This window comes from Lepidochelys kempii, chromosome 3 (assembly GCF_965140285.1).
Source record: "Lepidochelys kempii isolate rLepKem1 chromosome 3, rLepKem1.hap1, whole genome shotgun sequence".
Lineage (NCBI taxonomy): Eukaryota > Metazoa > Chordata > Testudines > Cheloniidae > Lepidochelys > Lepidochelys kempii.
The window spans coordinates 115134795-115159193 of NC_136382.1; the positions used below are offsets into that span (position 1 = coordinate 115134795).

The 24399-nt window shown below is 40.8% G+C and overlaps 1 protein-coding gene across 6 annotated transcripts in view; it reads left to right on the forward strand.

The window, feature by feature from the left end:
- PLEKHG1 (pleckstrin homology and RhoGEF domain containing G1) overlaps positions 1-24399 on the forward strand; it is a 215366-nt gene that overhangs the window by 90318 nt on the left and 100649 nt on the right. The window contains exon 1 of one of the 6 annotated variants that reach the window (XM_073337638.2): positions 20863-20996. The exons of the other annotated variants lie outside the window; for them this stretch is intronic. The gene's annotated coding sequence lies outside the window, so the exon portion shown is untranslated. Of the gene's footprint in view, positions 1-20862; positions 20997-24399 lie in introns of those variants that run through there. 6 annotated transcript variants of the gene reach the window in all.

Below are 24399 nucleotides of genomic sequence, written 5' to 3' on the forward strand. Positions count from 1 at the left end.
CATTTTCTGTTGCTATATCATTGTCGACAAGAGTGTTGCCTCACAAAGTAAAAGAATCACAAAAGTGGCCAAGCTCATTAAATATTGTGTGTCAAGAGATGTAAATATATTACTATTTCTTTTCTTCAATGTTTTGAATCTTAAAGCATGTGAAATGGGTTGACCTATCAAAAATAAGGCCCCCTCAGGTGAAGGAGGGGCCACAAGACCAGAAATCAAGTGATTTACATGAGGCAAAGAAAGAGAAAAAACCAGAAACGAGTGTGAGTCAAAGGCAGGGGTGAAAGTAAGTTGAGTGACTTACCAGTACGCTGGGTCCAGCCCGGAAGGGGCAGGGCCTAGGGCGGAAGGGGTGGGGCTGAGGGGGTCGGGGAGCCAGCCCCAGCCCACCCTGTAAGGTAAGTGCCCCCTTCTCCCCCTCTTTCCCCCTCCCCCACCAGGGTAGCAGCAGCCCGGGGCTCTGGGAGCTATTTGAAGGGCCCGGGCCCCCCTGCTTCTACTGTCCCGGTCCTTTAATTAGCCACCGGAGCCCTGGGGAAGCGGTGGGGGTCCAGCAGCTATTTAAAGGACCGGGGCGGCAGAGGCAGCTGGAGTCAAATATATCTATATTGTAATATATTTTAAGTATGTTACTTTAACAAATGAAATAATGTTTTATTTACTTGCAATTACCACATTGTACTCTAGAACACAGTAGAACCTCAGAGTTATGAACACCAGAGTTATGAGCTGACCAGTCAATCACACTGCATTTGGAACTGGAAGTACATAGGCAGCAGCAAAGACCAAAAAAGAAAAAAAAAGTAGGTACAGTACAGTACTGTGTTAAACAAAAACTACTAAAAAAAGGGGGAAGCAGCATTTTTCCTCTGCATGGTGAAGTGTCAAAGCTGTATTAAGTCAATGTTCAGTTGTAAACTTTTGAAAGAACCACCATAACATTTTGTTCAACTTCCATTCCCCAGGTGCTCATAACTCTGAGGTTCTACTGCAGGGGTCAGCAACCTTTCAGAAGTGGTGTGCGGAGTCTTCATTTATTCACTCTAATTTAAGGTTTCGCGTGCCAGTAATACATTTTAACATTTTTAGAAGGTCTCTTTCTATAAGTCTTTAATATATAACTAAACTATTGTTGTATGTAAAATAAATAAGGTTTTTAAAATGTTTAAGAAGCTTCATTTAAAATTAAATTAAAATGCAGAGCCCCCCGGACCAGTGGCCAGGACCTGGGCAGTGTGAGTGCCACTGAAAATCAGCTCGCATGCTGCAGGTTGCCTACCTCTCTTCTACTGTATATTGGAATTGAGGGACTTACGTGTATATTAGTCCACTCTAAAGGCCTTAAGTTAGAGCCCAGTGCAATACCCACTGTCTTCAAGGATTTTCACAGATCTGTGGAAAATATATGGCCGTTATTGGATATTGCAATTGCAGCAGTTTGGCTGGAAGTGATCATGTGAGTTCCCAGCTGGCAGATAGTGTATCTAAGTGAAACAGAAATGCCCTTTTAAGCCTGTTTAAAACAAAAGCTCATGAAACCATTATTCTATTGTGTGATTAATCTTAAAAGTAGAAGTGGTATAACTGAGGATTTATGTTAAGATTTCTCTAGAACAGAGAGGGGCCTGAGCCACAGATCACATACACAAATAGGTTGACACAAGGTGGATTACTTTAATGTAACTTTGTAGTGTAATCCAAGACTCATTCAAATTTTGAACATCGCAATGTTTTCTTTTTTAGGGTGGCAGAAGCCAGAGTGTTGAATTTGGGTCCAATTCTTGTTTAAGGCCTCAAAAATTGCGGTGGAGGGGAGGGGGAAGAGAAACTGTATTCAGGGAAAATCCTGGAAGTGTGGTATTTCAATTCCCTTTAGAGTGGAGCCAGTAGTCTTTGGATTTAAACACAAAGCAGGTCATAACCTCCTCCCACAATTTTTTTCCTCGTTTCTGGCACAGGAAACCTGTGGAGAGGAAGAAAGAATTGATAAGCTCCTTTTATTATTTTATTTCACTGCACCTCAGTAATCAGAAGTATTTCTTAATTTAAAAATTTGGGAACATAGAATCAAGCCTGAAGACATCTCTTTGGGGTCTACCTCGAAAGACTTATGTGCATGCTTAATTTTAATTTTAGTCCCATTGGGTCTAGTCCTCTGCTTAAAGATAAGCGTGTGGGTAAATCTGCAGGGTTGGGGCTTCCACTCTATCATTGTCTATTATCACTTAATTACTAAATACTTAGATGACCTCACATGGTACAGTTTATCTGATATAAGTATTTTAATATGTATTTGTAAATTACATTTATAATCTTACTCTGGACAGGAAATCTATGTACCATGTAACTTTGTGTGAAATTTGTGCCTTTAAAGGCAACTTATCCTATAATTTGACAGTAAGTTGGAGGCAGTTTCCATTAAGTATAATAAGTAAAATAAAAACATAAAAAAGCCCTCAGAGCTTTTGATTGCAGCGGCTATAAAAATCACTGTAGCATTTGAAAAAATCATCCAGTCTAAATATTGATATTTGGATATGTTCCATACATGAGACGTTCACATTTGAAACAGTTTATTTGCCTTATATATTTATTTTGGTATATAAAGCACACATATAAGAGCATTGTGTTAGAGCATGAGAATACTTAGAAATAATAAACAATATCATCAATTGGTTCAATGTCAATAGGACTCAGTTCCTCCTCCATTTTATGAAGACCCCCCAGAACTCTTTCAATGTAACTTCCGGTAAAAACAATTATACATAAATAAAGCTATTGGTTCCACAAAAAGAATATAGATGGAAACATTTATGAATGCATGGAGTTTGAAACTGATAAATATATACTTGACTATTACAAGAATAAAATTAAGTAAGAAAAATATCATGACACTAGATGTGTATATAAAGATGTAAGAAAAAATGTGTGGTATTTGAATAACTTACTGTTTCTCAAATACTATATAATGAAATTGTATCATCATGCAATCTCACAAGGCAGTAGAATTATGGTAGGGAGTGCCACATGACCTTAATTTTGGTATTTCCTACTTTTGGGTGCATGCCCGTGCAACCTTAATGATAGATGAACGTCATTTGAGTATGTGTGTGTTGAAAACACTCATTCTCTCTTTTCAGAGCTTATTCTGAGGATCCTTTTTTTTGCTTCTCTTTCCAATTTCAATCTCTAAAAATCCCATGCTCATTTTAAATTTAAAGTAAAAAGGGACCATATTTTTATTCTGTGTTTATATGATACCAAGCACATTGGAGCCCTGATCACTCACTGGGGTCCCTAGACACAACCACAATAAATAAATAAATGTAACTAGTCTTTGGGCTACAGAAACATGGTGGCAGCTTCTAGAATTGGGTGACATTTTTGGCAAATGGACATCCCTGAAAAATGCATTTTGGAGGTCACCGAACTTATTAGTGTATTCAGAGTAAAATACTTTCATCTGGAAAACAGGAGATTTATTTTTGGAAAAAGTTGAAATGGTTCATTTTATTTAGTTTCACTGTGATAATTAAAAAAAAAACCAAAAACCAAACAAACCACACACAGGTTTCAGAGTAACAGCCGTGTTAGTCTGTATTCGCAAAAAGAAAAGGAGTACTTGTGGCACCTTAGGGACTAACCAATTTATTTGAGCATAAGCTTTAAAGCTTATGCTCAAATAAATTGGTTAGTCCCTAAGGTGCCACAAGTACTCCTTTTCTTTTTGCGAAACCACACACACACACACACACACACACACACACACACAAATTACCTTGGGGAGGAGAAATGTTTCAGGTTGAATGAAATATTGTGTTCAACATCAAACAAAAATAAAATAATAATTTGAGTCCAACAAAACTTTTTTTCATCACAAAATATTTTTCCTGTTTTCCTTCCCTCCTCCTCCTCCCCCCCCCCCATTTTTGGCAAGAAAACCTGAAAACATATTTTGGTTTAAACCAAACCAGATATTTGGGAGGATTTTCAATTTGGCCCCTGAATCAAAATATCAGTTTGCTGAGCTCTAGTGGTTTCTGTTAGAAATAGCATAATAAAAGTGTCACAAACAAACCAAGAGTACTAAACGAATAGGAAGATAGCTTCTAATCAAATATATGTGATGTATGTGTCGCAGTAAATCACAGGAACTGAGTTTAAAAAAAAGAAAAAAAAATCATGAGTCCCTGATCTGCAAACATTCTCATGCTTTCCCCATGCAAATAAAGTTAAGCACAGGCGCACACATTTGCAGAATTGGGACCATGGTCATTGTCATTGATATTTTAACGCATTAGGCCCAATTCAGGGCTGCAATAAATGGGTACAACTCCATTGACGTAGTGGAATTGTGCCACGGCAGAATGTAATTCATTAAGTGTTGCCTCTTCCTTTTTAATACACGGTAACCTAAATAGATATCTTGTACACATCACATTCATATGCAGGTTTTCAAAAACACTAGAAAATCTTTCAATATGTGGCATATCTAAAATAATTGTGCTCACATTTTTCTTTGAAACACAACTCCTCACCCTTAAATGTAAATAAAAGCAATGAGAATGAATCTGCTAATCGTTACATAGCAAAAAGGCATATTAAAATTCAAACCATGTATTTGCTTCCTAATTCAGGTTCAGGGAAATGTTAGCTCATCTGCTTAGTACTACGTGCAGTACATCTGCTTTCAGCATCAGGAGAATAGCTAAATTATTTTTCTGTTTGTTTGTATTATGGCTTGGAAGTGTATCACTGTCAGCCTTCTTGTCATTTTTGTTCCAAGTAGTATACAGGATTGATGAGAAGGTAATGGTTACCATGTTTGTAGTGGGAAGTAAGCCTGGCCTTCTTTTCTTCACCTCATGCTTTATTCCTTCCTCCCCCACCCCTTCCCTATAATAATAATAATTAATAACTTAAAAAACATCCTTCAATAATTTCTTTGTATGTGAATTTATGGAAATATTGCCAGCAGTCCAAAGCTGCCAATGTTAATTAAACATCAGGATTTGTCATCTCTTTTATTAACTTAAAATGGAGCTTTGTAAAGATTATCTACAGCCGTGACTTCCATTATCTCTCTCGGGGCACTGGCTTATTTAATTTCTTTAATAGTATTTCTGGGGAGTAAATTCATTATATCTTTCGTAATTTACAGCTCCTAAATTTTTGGAACAGTAAACGAAATAGCTACACGAATTAGTCTTTTGCCATTGCCAATTTTTCTTGAAACAATCTGTGATCATAATTTTTAAAGGAGGAATCAATAAGAATCAATTATATGTATAAAGATAAATTTGAGTTTTTTCACCAGATAGTGAATTCTTTTGGATTTCTGCAGGGTTGGTTGGTTTGTTGTTGTTTTTTAAAGGATGATTAGGATAGTACATGGAGGCATGAGATTTAATGTTTCATTTTGCTTGATGATGACTTCCTTTGTTTGGGGGGCATGATGATGCACTTTCTCTGCCTTTGGAGATTTTTGGTGGTACATGTTGATTTTGGATTTTAAAAGTGACATTGCTCGCCAGTTCATTGCATTTTCTAGTAGCTTTCTCTTGAACTTAGCATTAAAGAAACATGAACAGATGATAGGAAAATAGGAATTGCCATACTGAAACAGACCAAAAACAACAAGGAGTCCTTGTGGCACCTTAGAGACTAACAAATTTATTTGGGCATAAGCTTTCATGGGCTAGAACCTGCTTCGTCAGACTGGTAATCTAAAGACCTAGACTAGTGATCTCTTGTAGTAGCTAACACCAGCTATTTTAGAGAAAAGGTACAAACAAAGGCTCTGTTACATTAGGCCACAGTTCACATCTAGCCAGACAGGAACTCCGGTCCACCAAAAGAACTGAACTGGAAATCTGAATCAGAAGCAGGATCCAGTTGTTGAATGTAGATTCCTTTTTCTGTGTCACAGGAATATCAGATGATCTGGCAGAGAGCAGATTTGGGACCGTGAAGTCTAAATAGCTGAACTGATGGTTTGATGTGCTGATTTGCTGGTTTGCTTATTTTCTTTGCACTCTTGTAATGGAGTTCGCTGTAGGGAATCTGGCAGTGTGCTTTTGGATGGTGTCCTACAAACTGGAATGTGTGTTTTGGCAACAGCTGCAGGACATATACAAGTGCTGGTAAGACTGATGCAGCTGGTTGTCCGCAGCACAGTTACATTTGTCACTTTTGTCATCTTTGTCCGGCTTGTCCTTGTCCATCCCCCATGAATGCAAGTTGACACCACATCTTTCTATTTTGTTGTGAGCACATTCTTTCCATTTCTGGCCAAAGAATTTTGTCATGGGATCTGCCCAGTGGTCGCTTTTGATCTCTGGGGATCCAGTCACTGATGTGGGTTGCCCACCCATTGTCTTGTCTGCGGACTACATGACCTGCCCATCTTCGCTTTGCATCATACGCTGCCTGCACTACATTGGTCACCTCTGTACAGCTTCTGATCTCCTCCTTCGATATATAGTCACAGAGCGATATCTTGCACATTCGCCTTTCCATTGCTCTCTGGGTGACTGAGTTTTTCTTCATCCGCTTTTGTCGTCAACCAGCTTTTTGCTGTATATATTTGTGACTCCATTTAATTTCTTTGTCTTAAGGGGAGTTTGATTGCTTGAGTCAGAGTGCCTTTTTATGGGTGTCTTTAGAAATGCAGAATTTTTCTTCATTAATCTCTTTTTCCTTGTTAAGTTTGTGCTGTTCCCTCTGATTTGCTATGTGGTCCAGGAACTTCTGACCCATGATCAGAAAGTTACAACCTTGTTCTGTTTCCTAGTTTTCAATGCTCCTTTTCAGTTCTTTTCCCAACTTTAACAGCTTGTGGATCTTTGACCACTTTCTCTCTTCTTTCAATAGAGTGCCACATAGACACACAGATGAACATAATTTGTTGGGGAAGAGTCAACATGGCTTTTGTAAAGGGAAATCATGCCTCACCAATCTTCTAGAATTCTTTGAGGGGGTCAACAAGCACATGGACAAGAGGGATCCAGTGGATATAGTGTACTTAGATTTTCAGAAAGCCTTTGACAAGGTCCCTCACCAAAGGCTCTTAAGCAAGGTAAGCTGTCATTAGATAAGAGGGAAGGTCCTCTCATGGATTGGTAACTGGTTAAAAGATAGGAAACAATGGGTAGGAATAAATGATCAGTTTTCAGAATGGAGAGAGGTAAATAGTGATGTCCCCCAGGGGTCTGTACTGGGCCCAGTCCTATTCAACATATTCATAAGGAATCTGGAAAAATGGTTAAACAGTGAGGTGGCAAAATGTGCAGATGATACAAAACTACTCAAGATAGTTATGTCCCAGGCAGACTGAGAAGAGCTACAAAAGGATCTCTCAAAACTGGGTGACTGGGCAACAAAATGGCAGATGAAATTCAATGTTGATAAATGCAAAGTAATGCACATTGGAAAACATAATCCCAGTTATACATATAAAATGATGAGGTCTAAATTAGCTGTTACCACTCAAGAAAGAGATCTTGGAATCATTGTGGATAGTTCTCTGGAATCCACTCCATGTGCAGCGGCTGTCAAAAAAGTGAACAGAATGTTGGGAATCATTAAGAAAGGGATAGATAAGAAGACAGAAAATATCATATTGCCTCTATGTAAATCCATGGTACACCCACACCTTGAATACTGTGTGCAGATGTGGTCGTCCCATCTCAAAAAAGATGTATTGGAATTGGAAAAGGTTCAGAAAAGGGCAACAAAATGTATAAGGAGTATGGGATGGCTTCTATATGAGGAGAGATTAATAAGACTGGGACTTTTCGTCTTGGAAAAAGAGACGATTAAGGGGGGATATGATAGAGGTCTATAAAATCATGACTGCTGTGGAGAAAGTAAATGTCTATCTTTTAGTCTCAGTGATAAATGGGGGAACTCCATGCTGAAAGATAATTGTATTGTCTAAAAATGTAATTTCTCTTTATCCGTTTATAAATTTATTATTCAGCTTAATTGAAGGTCCTCATGCTCTTATATTGAGAAGATAAATAGGAGTGTCCAATTTTCCTTTTTACACCATTCATTTTTGTGTGATTCTCTGTTATATTCCTTTGTTTTTTTTCATCTCATCTCTAAATTAAACAATAGCAATCTTTTCAATCTCTGTTCATATAGAATATTTCCCCTGCCTTGATCCAGTTTTGTTAATTGTCCCTGAACCCCCTCTATTTGTTACAGCTTTTTGAGATAGTGTGAAGGAGTGTCATCAATGTATACATTTGTATTGCATTTCAGACATCATTTGTATCCCATTCTTTAAACATCCCAACTTTTCCTTTTTATTGCCACTATGCACTGAGCTGTTCCTTATAACACCCATATCTCTTTCCTTGGTATAGTTAATGTAGAACTCCAGTAACGTACGTGTGTGTGTGTGTAGTTCAGATAAATTATTCCAATATGCATCATTCTTTGTCAGCTGTGATTATCATCTGCCATCATGCTCCCATTCACCTAGCTTTGTTAGGTCATTTTTAGTTTTGACTAAGGTAGGCTCTCTTGTCTTGGATAGAACTGGGCAACATTTTTCAGTTGAATAGGAAATTCACGAGGAATGCAGTTTTGGGGTGACTGAAACTATCATGAATTTTTGTAAAATTTTGGTAAATACTTTCAGATGTATTAAAAATTAGGGGAATTTTTTTTAAAAAGGTGAAATAGTTCATTTTGACATTTTGAAGATGTTTTGACATTTCATTTTGAAACAAACCATTTAATTTCAAAATGTCATTTCAAAACAAAACACTCTACAATTTATTAGAGCAGCTGCCAGTAAAATGACTTCATCTGTGTCCCTTACAGCCTATGGTGTTTTTCTGGAATCTGACAGTGGTTTCATATTTGTTTAAGAAAATGGAAGGAAGATGCAGCAGCCTTGGTTAATTGCAGGAACAGATTCCATTTAAGAAAGTTCAGCATGAAATCTGTTAGCAGGGAAGCAGTGCAAAAGTAGATATTAAATAATGTTGAAAAAATATAAGCTGTGTATGTGACAAAGGAGCAATTAATTTAGTTCCAAAATGAGTCCATTTGTAGTCAACTGAAGACTAATGCTGTAGTTTTTGAAATGTTCGAGTATTTACATATTTTTAAAAAACTACATGGATTTTTTTTTCAGGTTTAATGGTGCTTTAAGTGATTTGAGCAAAATTGAATGAAGGATTAAGTAAATGTTGCCATTGCTCTTGTCATATAGCAACATTTAACATATAATGAAATTCAGACAAATATCAAGCAAATTCATCAGAATAAGATTATGCTGAAAAAAATTGTTGCATTGCTGTGAAATTTAAAATTTGTGTTTGTAGCTTGATCATTTGCAAGGCTATGATGACTTCACTTCTGAATGCTAGCTTGTTCCTGCTCACATTGAAACAATGGCCCTTCTTCTGTTAACTGAGAGCAGGAACCAAGACCTCTCTATCGTTAGAACTTGGCACTTCTATAGCATCTTTGAGACAAGGATCAAAAAGTGTTGTACAAATATTTGTTAAATAAGCCTCGCAACATCCCGGTGAGGTAGGAAAATATTACTGAATCCATGTTACACAGGGGGAAACAGAGATACAGATTAAGTAACCTTCATACTGTTATACAGCAAGTCATAGACAAGCCAGGAATAGAGCTCAGGAATAAAATTCCCCAAGCTAGACATATTGTTCCCTGTTTTAACCACTATACCATCATGCCTCGTTATAATGATAGATTCAAAGATTCCAAGGCCAGAAGGGACCATTGTGATCATCTAGTCTGACCTGCTGTATAACACAGGCCCGCGAACTTCCCCAAAATAATTCCTACAACATTCCTTCTTCAAGTGAGGGTCTCTAGATGTATTCCAACCATAGGTGCGCATGGGTGTCTTGTGCCGGAACTGTAAGTTTTTCAGTAACAGTGTCTATTGACCTGCATGGTCGTCTTTTGTCGCCACATGCTCCATGCAAGGTTATAAGCAGCCATGCAGGGCGATGCACCCTCAGTTCTCTCTTACCACATGGTCAGAGTTGGAATTTTCTTTTTACACTCATAACCTCTATGAAAACAACAGTCAGTTGTAGGTAGGTAGATCTGCTTCTTTCTTCTTACCTCTGTAAATAAGTTAGTTGGTGTATATAGCAGCCCCGTATGGGGCCGAGCCCTTCAGGAGATTTGCCCTGCATCCTGGGGTTCATGAATTGTGCCTCATGCCCTGGCTCATTCTCCGTCAGCGACAAGCATATGCATTGTCTCTACTGCTTGGGCGAGATGTACCTTGTTGCATGTTGCGATATCTGCAAGTCCTTCCCATCAAGGACAAGTGACGCTTGAATTCTGCATCTCTGCAAGTTGCCCGTAGTGGAGGCACTCCAGCCTTGTGTGGAGTCTGATCCCAGACCATTGGTGCTGATGGTGCACCGCCCCTCACCGGTGGTGAGCACTCCGCCCTTGGCTTCATGCCCAGATCCACTGGCACCACTGAGATGTGAGAAGGCACACGAGGAGAGCCACAAGCGCTCTCACAAACATTGCAGCAGGTCTCCATCATGCACCACTGCAATGCATTGCATTCCCTGCTTGAGCCAGGTTCGGTCAGGTGAAACATTGCGCAATGACCCACAGGGCCACCCCCTAAGGCAGGGGCAAGGTGAAGCAAAAGCGAGACCCACCGGCACCACTGGCTCCCATGATGACCGAGGGTCACAATAGCCCATTGGTGCATGCTCCTCAGCCATGGCAGGATTCTTTGGACTCTGCTCTGCATACCCCTCCTCGGTCTGGCAGACAATGGTGATGTGCCCTGGACACTATGCCGGACCGATCCCCACATCCCACCTTGAACTGCTGTACCCATCCTCATGACTTCTCTCAGCCCCATGTGTACCTACACCAGCTGATGAGCCGCTCCTCCTCAGTCACGACCTGCCTCCAACAGTTGCAGTACCACCCACACCGATGGCTCTGCCACTTCCAGAGGCTTCTTGAGACTCAGCGGGCTTCTCAGCAGAAGAGTTTGGCTTCTCCCTGGTCTCCCAGCACAGTGGGGACTCCCGGGCATGCCCACCTTTTTCCGATGCACTACACTCCGGGCCTGCCTGGGTGGGTCCCCATCCTTGGGGCTCACAGTACCATTAGGACCCAGCCTTGTGGCACCCACTGTTGGTGGCCTCATACCAGCCCACCCAAACCCCTCTGCCAGCACCGATCGACTTGGACCCAGAGGAGGTTCTGGAGTTTGAACTTGCACTGCTGGTTCCAACAGCAGCCGCATCCTCTCCAGATGAGGCCTTCATCCCACTGACCTTCTCACCTCCTGACATCCATCACAAATTCCAGGAGCTGCTACAGACGGTGGTCCTCAACTTGGGCATTCTCCTGGAGGAGGTCCAGTTGCTGAACGTTCTCCAGCCTCGGGGACTGACGTGTATAACTCTTTTTTGCTCACGACTCCATTCTGCAACTCACACACGTGGTGTGGCACACACTGGCGTCCTGCACCCCTACGCTCAAGAGGGCGGAACGCAGGTACTTCATGCTGGCTGGGGGGCTGACTTTCTGTTCTCCCACCCCACCCCACCCCAGTCGCATGCGGCCAGAGGATGGGCACACCAGCACTCTCCACCTCCACCCTCCAACCCCCCTCACCTCCCTGATAAGGCAGTGAAGCGCCCGGACCTCATGGGCTGCAAAGTCTGTTCCTCACTGGCCCTCCAATTCTGCATCTCCAATTATCAAGCTCTGCTGGCGAAGTATGATTTTAATAATTATGCCAAGTTGTCAGACTTCTTGGAGGATGTCCCACAGGACAAATGCCAGCAGTTCCAGGCCCTGCTGGATGTGGGCTGCCTGACAGCCGAGGTCGGCCTCTAGGCTGCGATAGATGTGGTGGCACGTCCTCCCACTTCCTGACCACGAGGGTGGCAATGAGAAATGTGGCTCCAGTCCGGTTTTCAATGGGAAGTCAATATACCATCCAGGACCTTCTCTTCAATGAGAACAAGCTGTTTTACACAAAAATGGATGAAGCCCTGCATTCACTGAAGGACTCATGAGCAATCCTCCAAACCCTTGGGTTCTACACCCTCGCCCCTCACCACTGGCCACCTAAGCCAGAGTTCTGGCTGGGCCCCTACCTGCTGTACCAACCCACCTACACCATGTACTGAGAGCTGCCCTTTGGCATCCCCGATCCCAGTGCTCATGGCCATCGGCCACAGACACCTCCACCACCACGCCTCGCCACCCGCAGAATGCCCAATTTTGATGTGATGGCTGGGAGCTGTGAAGCCCCACCGCCCCCCGCATCATTGACTGCGGCCCCCAGTGCCACCTTCGGGGGACATCTTGCCCTATTCGCACACCACTGGGGTGAGATCACCATGGATCACTGGGTATTGGTGATCGTACGACACGGCTTCTCAGTAGAATTCCTCACCTTCCCATCTCACCAGGCACCCCCCGGTTCTATCTGGAGAGCCCTGCTCTCAACACCCTCCTACAACTCAGGAAGGGTGCTACGGAACCCGTGCCCATCCCCTTCATCAGCAGGAACTTCTACTCCCTGTATTTTCTCATCCTGAAGGAGGACGTCCCCACAGCCACCCTCACCATAGACTCCTCCCTGGCGGGGTGGGACGCACACTTGGTCAGCTGTGCTGTTCAGGGGAAGTGGAGTCACGGGGAGGCGTGCATGCACATGGACACACTGGAGTTGCACGCGGTCCGCTGGGCCTGCCACGTGTTCCTGCCTCTGCTCTGTGACCAGCATATCCCGATCCTCTTGGACAATATCACTAACATGATGTACATACACAGACAGGGTGGCATCAGATTATGGTCACTCTGCACAAAAACCATCTGCCTCTGGAACTGGTGTCTCTGCCACAACATCGTGCCCCATGTGACATACCTCCTGGGGGTACGGAACTCCCTGATCGACACACTCAGCAGGACCCGGTACCTCAACCACGAGTGGCAACTCCACAACCCCATGCTCCATTTTATCTGCTGGGCCTGGGGCACCTCCCTTTGGGACCTCTTTTGCCACCCATGCAAACTGCAAGTTCCCTCTCTATGACTGCGGGGAGCAAGGGATTAGGACTCCAAGAATAACACCCTCCTTCTTCCATGGTGCGACAACCTTCAGAAACAGAGTGCTGTTTCTTTCCATCCCCACGTCCTCTGCAAGTTACGCTGAGACTGAGCCAGGGTCATCATGCTAGCCCTGACAGTTCTCGTTTCCTGATCTGTTCAGATTGTCAGCCCACCCACTGATCAGCCTCCCCACCCCGCCAGACCTTCTCACCGAGAACAATGGCAGGGTTTGGTACCCCAACACAGGCTAACTCCTAGTGATGGCCTGGTTTTTGGGTGGGGCTCATGCATAGACAACACCCATTCATCACCTGTCCACTGTATTCTTACACACAGTGGGCATGCTACACCACGAAATGAAAGCCCTTCACCTCCTGGACACAACCCTCAATGCTGTCCCCATGCCCTTTGTCCTAGACTACCTCCTGGAGCTCAAGAACTTGGGCCTCACGCTCAGGTTGATCTGTGTCCACCTCGTGGCACTCAGCACCTTCCTCTGTCACATGGATGGTCGGTGTTTACCTACCCTACAACCACCTGGTTTCTGAGGGGCCTGATTAACTCCTTCCCACTGGTCCTTACCGGTATTCCTCCCGCTCCACCCTACCCCCCCAGCTGGGACCTCAGCCTCATGCTGTCTGCCCTTACCTGGTCTCCATTCAAATCACTGGCCACATGCTTCCTTGCCCACCTATCCATGAAGGTCCTCTTTCTGGTGGCCATCACTACTGCCCAGCGGGTCAGAGAATTGGCGGCCATGATGGCTGACCTCTCCATATGCCAGTAGTTCTCAACCAGGGGTCCGGGGCCTCCTGGGGGGGCTGCAAGCAGGTTTTAGGGGCGCTGCCAAGCAGGGCCAACATTAGACTCACTGGGGCCCGGGGCAGAAAGCCAAAGCCCTGCCATGCAGGCTGGAGCCCGAGGCCGCACCACTCGAGGCTGAAGCCAAAATCTGAGCAACTTAGCTTCACTGGGCCCTGTGTGGTGTAGGGCCCCGAGCAATTCCTCTGCTTGCTGCCACCTAATGCCGGCCCTGGCTTTTATATGCAGAAAAACAGTTGTGGCAAAGGTGGGCTGTGGAGTTTTTATAGCATGTGGGGGAGGGGGGAATGGTTTTTATAGCATGTGGGCGGCTTCAGAAAGAAAAAGGTTGAGAACCCCTGCCATATACAGTTTTCCGTAAGACAAGGTCTCCTTGCGCCTTCACCCTAAGTTCCTCCCAAAGGTTGTCTCCGAGTTTCATCTCAACCAGCCCGTCCATCTCCCGGTCTTCCATCCTAAACCGTGCGTCATTCTCGGGGACAGGATGCAATGCTCCCTGGAAGTCTGTGAAAATATAAACTCTCTTAAGTGGAACAATCTGATGAATGTCTAGCTTCTTTCTGCCCAACCCTCCCTACCAGCTTCCACCAAAAGTATAATGAACAGTTGTCTCACGTTGTAGCTAGATAAATGACTGCCTCAAACGTTAAACCAGCTCTTCTCTTGGTGCCCACACATGGAGACACTCACCTCTCATCTTTCTTGTCAAAATCCTGAATCATGTTTGCATACACATCTATCACTTCTAGGCTGCTAACCCCTAACCATATCTTCACACTTCCTTTAGTTGTAATGTGTACATTAGCCCCCAGGCACCAGTATATGTTATTATAGCAACAGTTAGGTTTTAGCAACATCTGCTGGCTGTGCTATAATTTAGCTGAGATAGTATGGTCATTTCCATTTAAAACCTCATTTTTTTTTCAGGGGTTTATAACTCTTAGTTCCTGCCTGAGGCTCAGCAGCATAGGCAGCTTCAGTTCAAAAGAGCACCTTTGTACAAACTTTCTTCATTAAAAAACAAAAAGCCAATCTGTCTCGTTGCTTTGGGTCTGTGTAGCTGTACTATAGCAGTGTGTTTTCTTTTTTATGTTTATAAATTTTGGATTTCTTCTCTTCGATTCTGAAAATGGATCACTTACAAAAATGTTATATTAAAATATATATAATTCATTTGCAATGTATGCACATATATGTGTGTGTGTGTGTGTGTATTGGTTATAAAACTTGTGTATTTTGTGTATATTAAGGGCTTGATCCTGCGTGAGGTTCCTAGCACCCTAAACTCCTAGTGACTCTAAACTAGACAGATTCTGATAGCAAGGTATTCTTCAGTATATTTCGATGTGAGCTACTACAGAATCAGTGGGGGCACTTATGTAGTAAGGTGCTACTCAGCAAAAGTAAGGATACCTGTATCTGACCCTGGGGGAATTTCCATAAGTGCTGTAATAACTAGTTAGGGTGGGGAAAACTTATCAGTCTATTTATTTGTAGGTATTTTTTTATTTTAGGTGATTTTATATGGCCCCCAATACTGGGATATCCAAGCATCTGATAATCTTAATGGATTTATCCTCACAACACCCTTGTGAAGTAGGGCAGTGCTATTATTTTGGTGGGCACCGCTGTGGAACTGAGTCATGGAGAGACTAACAGCTTGTCCAGATGGAGACTTGGCAGCAAGCCAGCGTGTAAATCTTCAGTATTCTAGCCTGCCGCCCACCAAGTCACTGTGTGCAGTATTGCCATCCTAATGAGTCTGACTCCGCCCTCCAAATCATAAGATTGGCTCAAATAATCATAACGTTTAAAAAAGATTATATTGGTGTTTTTTGGTCTCCTTTGATTTTTGAACTTCCCCTACCCATCTTGTGTTGTCCACTCTCCCAAATATATTGGAGAAGGTGATTTTGGCCCCTGCTGTGGAAGCTCTCACCCCCCGCATCTGCCTGTCCCTTGATCTTCATTAATCCTGTCTCCCAGGCTCACCTCTGCTCCTCTGGGGGTTCTTCTCTCCCAGGTGGGGGAAACTATCCCTCTCCCTCTTCCTAGGCTTGGGAAGGCAGCTCCAGAGGATCTTAACTCCCCTCGGCCCCTGCTTCCCAGGCTATAGATGCTATGGGAGGGAGGGAGGGAGAGGAGCAGATGTACTATCCTGTCTCTCTTTCTGACAGGAGGGGGATGACAGAGCAGGATTGCACTAAACTGCTGGGCTCTTTGCTCCTCCTCCTCTCAGCAGGGGAGAGATTCTGCTGGCTTCCAGCAGGACTAAACTTTCCGAGAGGTCTGGAGCTTCTCCAGCACCGTCTCCAATCCCATCACTTGTGGAAAAAATCATGAGAGTTGGCAACTCTGGTAAACCCTGCTACTGCCCATTAAAAGTTCTGTAGAGTGCTTGAACAGCAGCATGTAAAAGTGCACTGTGGAACTTTTACTCCATGATAGCAGGGTTTGCACACTCAGATCAGTGCTGTAGCCTGCCATGCGCTTATGTTTACACCTCGGCTTGCAGTGCACTAACTGACCGGGTAGACAAGCCCCAAGTTATATGCTCAAGATCCCACAGGAAGCCTGTGGTAGAGCAGGGAGTTGAATCTTGATGTCTCAGGTCCCAGGCTACCTCCTAACCATGGGGCCATCCTTTCCCGCTGTGGCCTAGAGAATGCGATGACGGGCACTTGAGAGAGACCTAAAAATAAGCATTTGGTGGCTTATGTTATATGAATCAATGTCAAAGTCTGACATTATTCTGCTTAATTTTTAATTTTTCTAATCTTAAAAGAAAAGGAAAAAGGAAATGGATACATAAAGGGGATACATGAATACACTCAGAAAGTTTGGCTTTATTGTTTTTAAATCCTCATATGACATATATGGTCATAAAATATTTAATTAGTTCTTTCATTTCCTGAGGGGAGAAAATAAGATTTTGCTTCAGCTTTTCTCTCTCCTCCCTCCCCCCATTTTGCCTTACTTCACTTCTAATTTCAAGATAAACTAGTGATGGCAGTATGCAAAATATCTGAAGAAATGAGATTGTAGTTCATGTCTGTGTCAGTATTTTAAGCAGTCGTCTTCCTCTGTCGTTTCTGCAGTGTATACAGGGAATTCAAGTTAATACCTCAGGCAAATAATTTGACAATTGGCAGTTCCTTGACAGAAAGCTCATGAAAAGAAAGGCATGAGGATTCTTCAATTTTTTTTTTTTTTTTAATTTAATATGTGTTTTTAGATTTCTAAAGTTTTCTGGCATGGGGGAATGTGAAACAGGCATTGGAATAAACATGCATACCTTGAGAATATTGAGGATGCTGTGGAGCAGCAGACTTGAAAGACATTCTTTTGGGAAAATTCTTCCCTTTTTAAGCTCTTTACCACTTTGAAGCCTGCAGTGGTGGCAAGTTGCCAGGTATGGTATCAAAACTGCAGTTTTAAAATGGGAATCAGAGGATCGCTCTTAGTCACTTGTTAATATTGTGTTAAACACCTCTGAGACAGTAACCAGTTATACTGCTTCTTGGAGAATGAATTAATAATCACAGGAGTGCACTCTCTGATCTGTGCACATTTAGCTCACTTTGCAGATGTATTTCTGGCAACAGCGTGATGCATTTCTATATGTAAAATGCTTGAAAGCAGTCTTAAGCCAATTGCCATTTGGAAAATGAATAATTGATTTATTGGAGTAATTGTAATTTATAGGTTTATGAGTCCAGACTGAAAAATGAATGTGTTTTTTGCAGTAGAAAGGAGCCTTTTTAGGGTAAGCATTTATTTTCTTTCTCTTGTCTTATTTTCGACTGCCTCTCCTACCCACTTACACTTAGAATAAACCATGCTACTAAGTTTCAGTTTTATAAAATCCTGTAATGGAGCATCTTGAAACGTTTTGTTAAAAATGTATAATGTATTGATATGTCAGTTTATTATTAACATAGCCTTAATCTTATTACATTTTAAGTGGTTTTGGTTTCTATATCTTACACCATTAATTGAAATGACATTTAATAAACATAAATATATAAATATAAAAAATAATTAAAAAAACTTCAGAGCCATTAAAAATAAATAGGAAATGTACTATACCTTTTATTTTAATTTCTAAATATTGCAGAACTGAATATTAAGAGAAAACAGCCAAAGCAGTATTCTGTATTTTGCTGCCAAAAGTTTGAAGAGGAGTATTTACTACCCAAAAATCAGCATTGTAGCATTCTAAAATATGGAATTATCATGCTCCAATGAGCTCATTGCACCATGCTTATTTAGATATCAGTTATATGACTATGCTGTACACTGCTAAGATCTCAATCATTTGTCATGATTTCTTCAATTTACAACTTGAGTTGAGAATATTAAATGTGATGTTATGTTGATTATTATGTTAACTAAGTTGTGTACATACTTTACACAAAACAGTTTTGCACCTCAGTGCTTGCACTGAAGGGATGAGCATACTGGTGGGTATTACTCTAGAAATTAGGGGGATTAAGGGAGAGGGGGATGGCTGAGAGGGAGAGTTATACCACTATTTTCAAATACTTCAAGTACTGCTTTAGGCTGAATAGTTCAGTGACTTGCACCTGAAGGTTTTCTCAAAAGATAAGTGTGTTTATAATTTTGACAGAATAAAACAGATGGCATATGAAGCCCTGGAAGTGAAGTACATTTTTTATTATCTTTCTGCATTAGTGTAACAAATGTTTTGTTCTTTGTGTGTGCACGTGAGTGGATAGATACAGATAGGTAGTAGACCAGGGGTTCTCAAACTGGGTGTCAGGACCCCTCAGGGGGTCACAAAGTTATTACATGGGGGGTCGTGAGCTGTTAGTCTCCACCCCAAGCCCTGCTTTGCTTCCAGCATTTATAATGGTATTAAATATGTAAAAAAGTGTTTTTAATTTATAAGGAGGGAGAGGGGGTGTCGCACACAGAGGCTTGCTATGTGATAGAGATCACCAGTACAAAAGTTTGAGAACCACTGTAGTAGGCCCTTCATAGTTAGTCAGAATCAGCATCTGTTATAAAGTATTATTTTAGTCCACCTATAACTTTTGGAAAATACATTTGGCCTGAATGTTGCCAAATTTACTTTGCAGGTGAAGTTTCTGGCAATGTAAAGGGAGAATGTTTCTGCAAAGATTTAAGAAAATGAGTCAACCATTTCTGAATTACAAGTCATTAAACAAGTGTCCTGAAAATGTCTTTTGTCTATCATTTCTTTGTCTCCCTCTAACTTAAAAATAGCTTGTTTGTATACTTTAAACCTTCCATATAGCTCCTAAAATTTTTTTGCATTTGATATATTAAGAGAAAATAGCTTGTAATTAAACAGTTATTCGTGATTTTTTGTTGCGGGTACTTTTAGACACAGTCCTACTATCATTAATTTCAGTGGGAGTTACATCCACTGAAGTCAGTACAAGTTTCCTTGCAATTGACTTATGTACGGATGTGCTTTGGCCCTAAGTCAGCAACCACTAAACACATCCATATCTTTAAGTAAGTCAGTTATTCCAGTGAAATCAATTGGAGTACTCCTGGTTAGTTATGCATGTAATTAAATGCTTTACTGGATTGTGTGTATGTGTATATGTGAGCATGTATCTTTCTAATAGCTGGTAATAGTTTACAAAGAACATAAGCATCCATTGGTGGTGGGTAGCTGTTCCTGTAGTTATAATGTTAGATACCGGAGATTTTGGAGCTATGAGGCCAGGGCTCTAGTCTGAAGTCTGGTTTGTTAGTGTAGTTGATTGATCCTTCTTATAACTCCAGATTTAAAAAAACCCTAATTCTTTTAAGTTTTTATATGCAAGTCTAAGTAAAAAGTAATTTGTTTTTTAAATAAAATGAGTAAACTTGTTTTGAGATTAAACAACTTTAAAATGTCTCCTTTTTAATTTTTTCCCTAAAATGTCATACCTTTATTTCCTCTACCTGTCCAGTGAAATTATGTTATACCACAAAATTAAGATATATAGGTATATTTTGCTCACTATCCAGCACAAGGCTTATACCTGTTTTTTAATCCATATACAACTACTATGGGGAACACTTTATAATTCTAGATAGATAGATGTTGCCATTGGCTTATGTAAAAGGAAGTTTTCAAAGATAGGCATAGTAAAATGTTTAAGGATTTGCTATTTTTTTTTTTAAAGATGTGATGCTGGATCCTTTGAAGCTGACAAAGAACAGAAGCCGATGGAGAATGTATACTATGACCGCCCTTGTTGTTGATTAATTCTGTGAATTACAAAAGCAAAGATACAGGGATGATCTGTTACTTGTACACAGTGTGCTCATTCAGTCAAGTGCTGTCCAAGACCCTTACAAACATACTTGCGTGATGCATTAGCTTCTGATAATGCATTTCACTGTAGACAGGGCATTTGAACAACAATTTTAAGGCTTCTAGAGGAATACAGATGTTGATTCTCCAGTCATTATCTTGGCAAGATCTGCTCGTTCTTTTAATTTTATGACCTGGTGACCCTCCATCTCATCTCTAAAAAGAAGAAAAAGTTAAGGTGCTAACTGACAAATGTAACTGTCACATCATTTCCAAAATACAAGTGCTTGAAACAAATAACTGAACAGTTATGGGCCTCATAAATCTGGCTGCCCACATAATAAATGTTACAAAAACTTTTATAACAGAACAACCTTAACTCTGCCCCATGATTTATTTTTAATGTACTGTATTTATTATTTTGGTGTCAAATAACTACTATTTAAAATGTTCTTTTTATACATAATAGGAGAGAGACACTTTGAGTGGGTATATATTTTTAGATGCTTTTACTTTTCAAATTGAAGGGATATCATCCAGTTTTCTCAAACCCAGACCATTTGTTTAACTATTGCCATGTTTATTTTTAGGCTGATTGTAATTCTCCCTTCCCCTCCCCTCATTTAAAGCAACACAAACCATTTGTTTTCAATGTGTTTATCCCCTTTGGACTGGGGAGCTGAGATGATGTCTTCTGCTCTTGCACAACTGGAGGGAATCTCTCTCTTCTCTTCTTGACCTTGGTGTTCCTGATGGCGGATGTAAGTACACGGTAAGGACTACAGAAAGGAACATCATCTGTGAATGATGGGAGTGTAAATCTAGCATAGCATAACACGATATGGTACACTTACAAAAATCTACTTATGAGACAACCCTTCCCTCCCTCATCCAGTTGAACAGTGATTTGCCACAATAACAAAGGGCATCCTGCACATATTTCTTGAGATGCCTTATAAATTAATCAATCACAATTAAACCATTGACTTTCCCCCCATATTTTACAATGAAGACTCTAAGCTGTCTAAAGATTATTTTCTGGTTTCGTGGGAAGCTTTGAGGGGGATAGTCACCAAGAAAAATCAAAGCAACTGACTTCCATAGGGAGACACTGAAACACCTTGAACGTTTGAATAAGCAGTTTAATTCAAAAGTTCAGACATTCACAAAGGAATCAATTACTGAAACTGTATACTCCCTTGTATTTTAATGGCACGGTATTTTTTGCCCCAAACTCTATACCTTTAAAGCCAAGCTGTTAAACGGATTCCCAGATCACTGGTGCATGTACTTCTCTTTGTTGCTAAAATAAAAAAAATAGCTTCATCAGTCCTCTCTGTCCTAGGGTTTTCTATTCATCAAAGCAATTAGATCTTTTTGTAGGCGTCTGCAATTTAACACCCATCCTACTCTTATCACACCTGGAGCCCTTTAACCTTGAAAGTACAACATTATAGCAACACTACTTAACCTTTTCAACACCTCCCATTATAAATGTCAGTTTTGTAACAGCTGGGCACGATGACAGATTAATTTTTCATCCAGCAGCCTTTAACTACAAAGCAAGATACCATCAGGTTGTAACAACCTGTAGTGTTAGTATTTAGGATCAGCAGGGGTAAACATGTAAAAAGATCTTGGAAGATAGTAACAGTTTACTACTTCCCCCATGCTTGTATTCATGAAAACACGACTGTCTCCTCATATAGAAACTTCTTTCAAAGTATTTACCAATATTATTTTAGCCTTACACTCCCATAGAATTTATAAACTCCTACTGCTGCAGGAAGAGAAGCTGTAGCACCACAGAGATTAAAGATTCTTTCTAGGTGCCCAACTTGAGATACTTAGAGTAAATTGTCATAGTTATGAGGTTATGAAAATTTGTACTAGCTGAAGATCTGCTCCCAGGGCCTAATTTTTCAGAGGTGCTGAGAAAACTCAGCTCCTCTGGACTGCAACTGTAGTTATGAGTGCCCAACACTGTTGACTAGCAGGTATCCCAAGTCTGGCACCCAAAATCAAAATGTGAAAATGTGCGTCTAATATTTTGACCAAGGTCATACAGGAAGTCCGTGTTATAGCAGGGAAAAGAAATCAGGAGGCTGAATTGAAATCTTGAACCTAAACTTTCACCTTCAGTGTCCTGTTTTATTCCTAACATCGTTTATATTAAATGGCTTCCCTTTTAAAGTGGTATTTAACCAGAAAATCCATGTGGCTGCTACTAGTCAATATGTTTCCATGTCTACAGTACACACAGCTACATTTTGATCCTGAATCATCTGTGATCTTGTGTGCCAACTTATGGAGGAAAAAAAATCATGTTTATTTTTTCTTTCAGTCTTTCTTTTACAGTCTCCCAACTAATCCTGCTTATGGGATAAACTCCAAAATATTAGTTGTAATCATCACTCAAATCTCATTTTTAATCAAATTAAATGTTTTACAGTGGAGAAGAAAGAAATAGTAAGGAACAAAGTTTTACTAGTTATACATGGAAAAAAATAATCAAATCAAGTTCATTTTTATGGCAGGGTAGAATATAGTCTCCCTTAGAGGATTTGGTTTTTATTTTATTTTTATTTATCTAGTTTTAAATAATTAAAAAGATGGGTATCCAAGGCCCGGTCACATCATTAGTAATACTGTAGAATCCCAACAGCAAAGCAGAGTTTGCCACTAAGTGAATACAAAAGATACTTTTGAATTTGTAACCATGAGAAACTTTTTTTTAATTATTTCCAGTTCATGGTTAAATATGTTAGAAATACTTCATTAGGCTTAGTCAGGGAAAAGTCTGATAACTAGACATAGTAGAAATATACTAGAGACATTGTCATGTTCTATGGACATTTTTCTAATCTAATTTCTGTGGATATTTTTGGCAAATCTGAAAGCATTTTTAAGCAAAACCTACTCATATGGGAGTGTGAAATTTTCTAGTAAATTGTTTTTATTACTTGCTAGTTTTGAATAAAACTATTATTATTTCACCCATTGTTGTCTTTATAATAAAGGAAGGTGGGGGGATAGGATATGATCATCATCATAATACTGTCAGTGAGTGAAAATTATGAGAATAGAAGATTCTGCTGTCACCTTCTGGGGTCTGAAGGGATGGCTAGTTAAATGGGTAGTTTAGAGGAATATTAGTTTCAAATCAGGCTATCAGTGCTCTCAGACATGAGGTCTAGTGATGCATGATGCACTGTTGCTGAGTCTCATACCTCTTTAAAATATCAATATCTATATATATATGTGGTTAAAGTGGACTGGGGGGAGGGGGGAAATGCTGGCCTCTAATGTAATAGGATTGGGGCATACATCATGATTGTTTGTTTAAGTTTCATATTGAACTTCTTTATTTTTAAAATACATCCTGCCATGGGAAAATAAGGTTCGCACTGGAATATCCAAAGTCCCACAGTGCCCTACTCAAGGCAGAGACCTGATAATAAATAACCAATAGTCACTCCATTAAGAGTTCTAACAAATCAGTTTCTGATTTTGCTTCAATTCCTGGATGGCTATTATGCTAGTAAGTGACTACTAAAAGAATCCTACATATAGAAAAATCAGAACTCAAAATCCTGAAGACTAACATCATAGTAGTGATTTGATAGGCCAGTTTACTTGCTAACCTCCATAATTCTTTCAAGTCCTTTTAACTTGACACACTTCCACCCATGCAGTGTTCTTCCAAAACTGAACTGTTGGCAAATGGAAAAACACTAGCAACAGAATATCCCTCATGTCAAGAACTTCTCTTTAATGTTTTGTTAATGTTGAATACTTTGTTCTCACTAGACACCAGTACTGGTTTTAAAATAAAACAAGATAAGTAAAAAAGTCAATATGCATTTATGGTAGTGATTAAATTTAGAGTAGGGTATATACTTGTTTTTGGTGAGAAAGACAGATATGTCAGGGGCACAGCTTATTTTCTCACTCTTCTTTCACTCCTAAAATGTATTTATGTAGCTCAATGGTTCCCAAACTTGTTCCACCACTTGTGCAGGGAAAGCCCCTGGTGGGCCGGGCAGGTTTGTTTACCTGCCACGTCTGCAAGTTCGGCTGATCGCGGCTCCCAGTGGCCGCGGTTCACTGCTCCAGGCCAATCAGAGCTGCTGGAAGCGGCACGGGCCAAGGGAGCTGCAATCGGCCGAACCTGC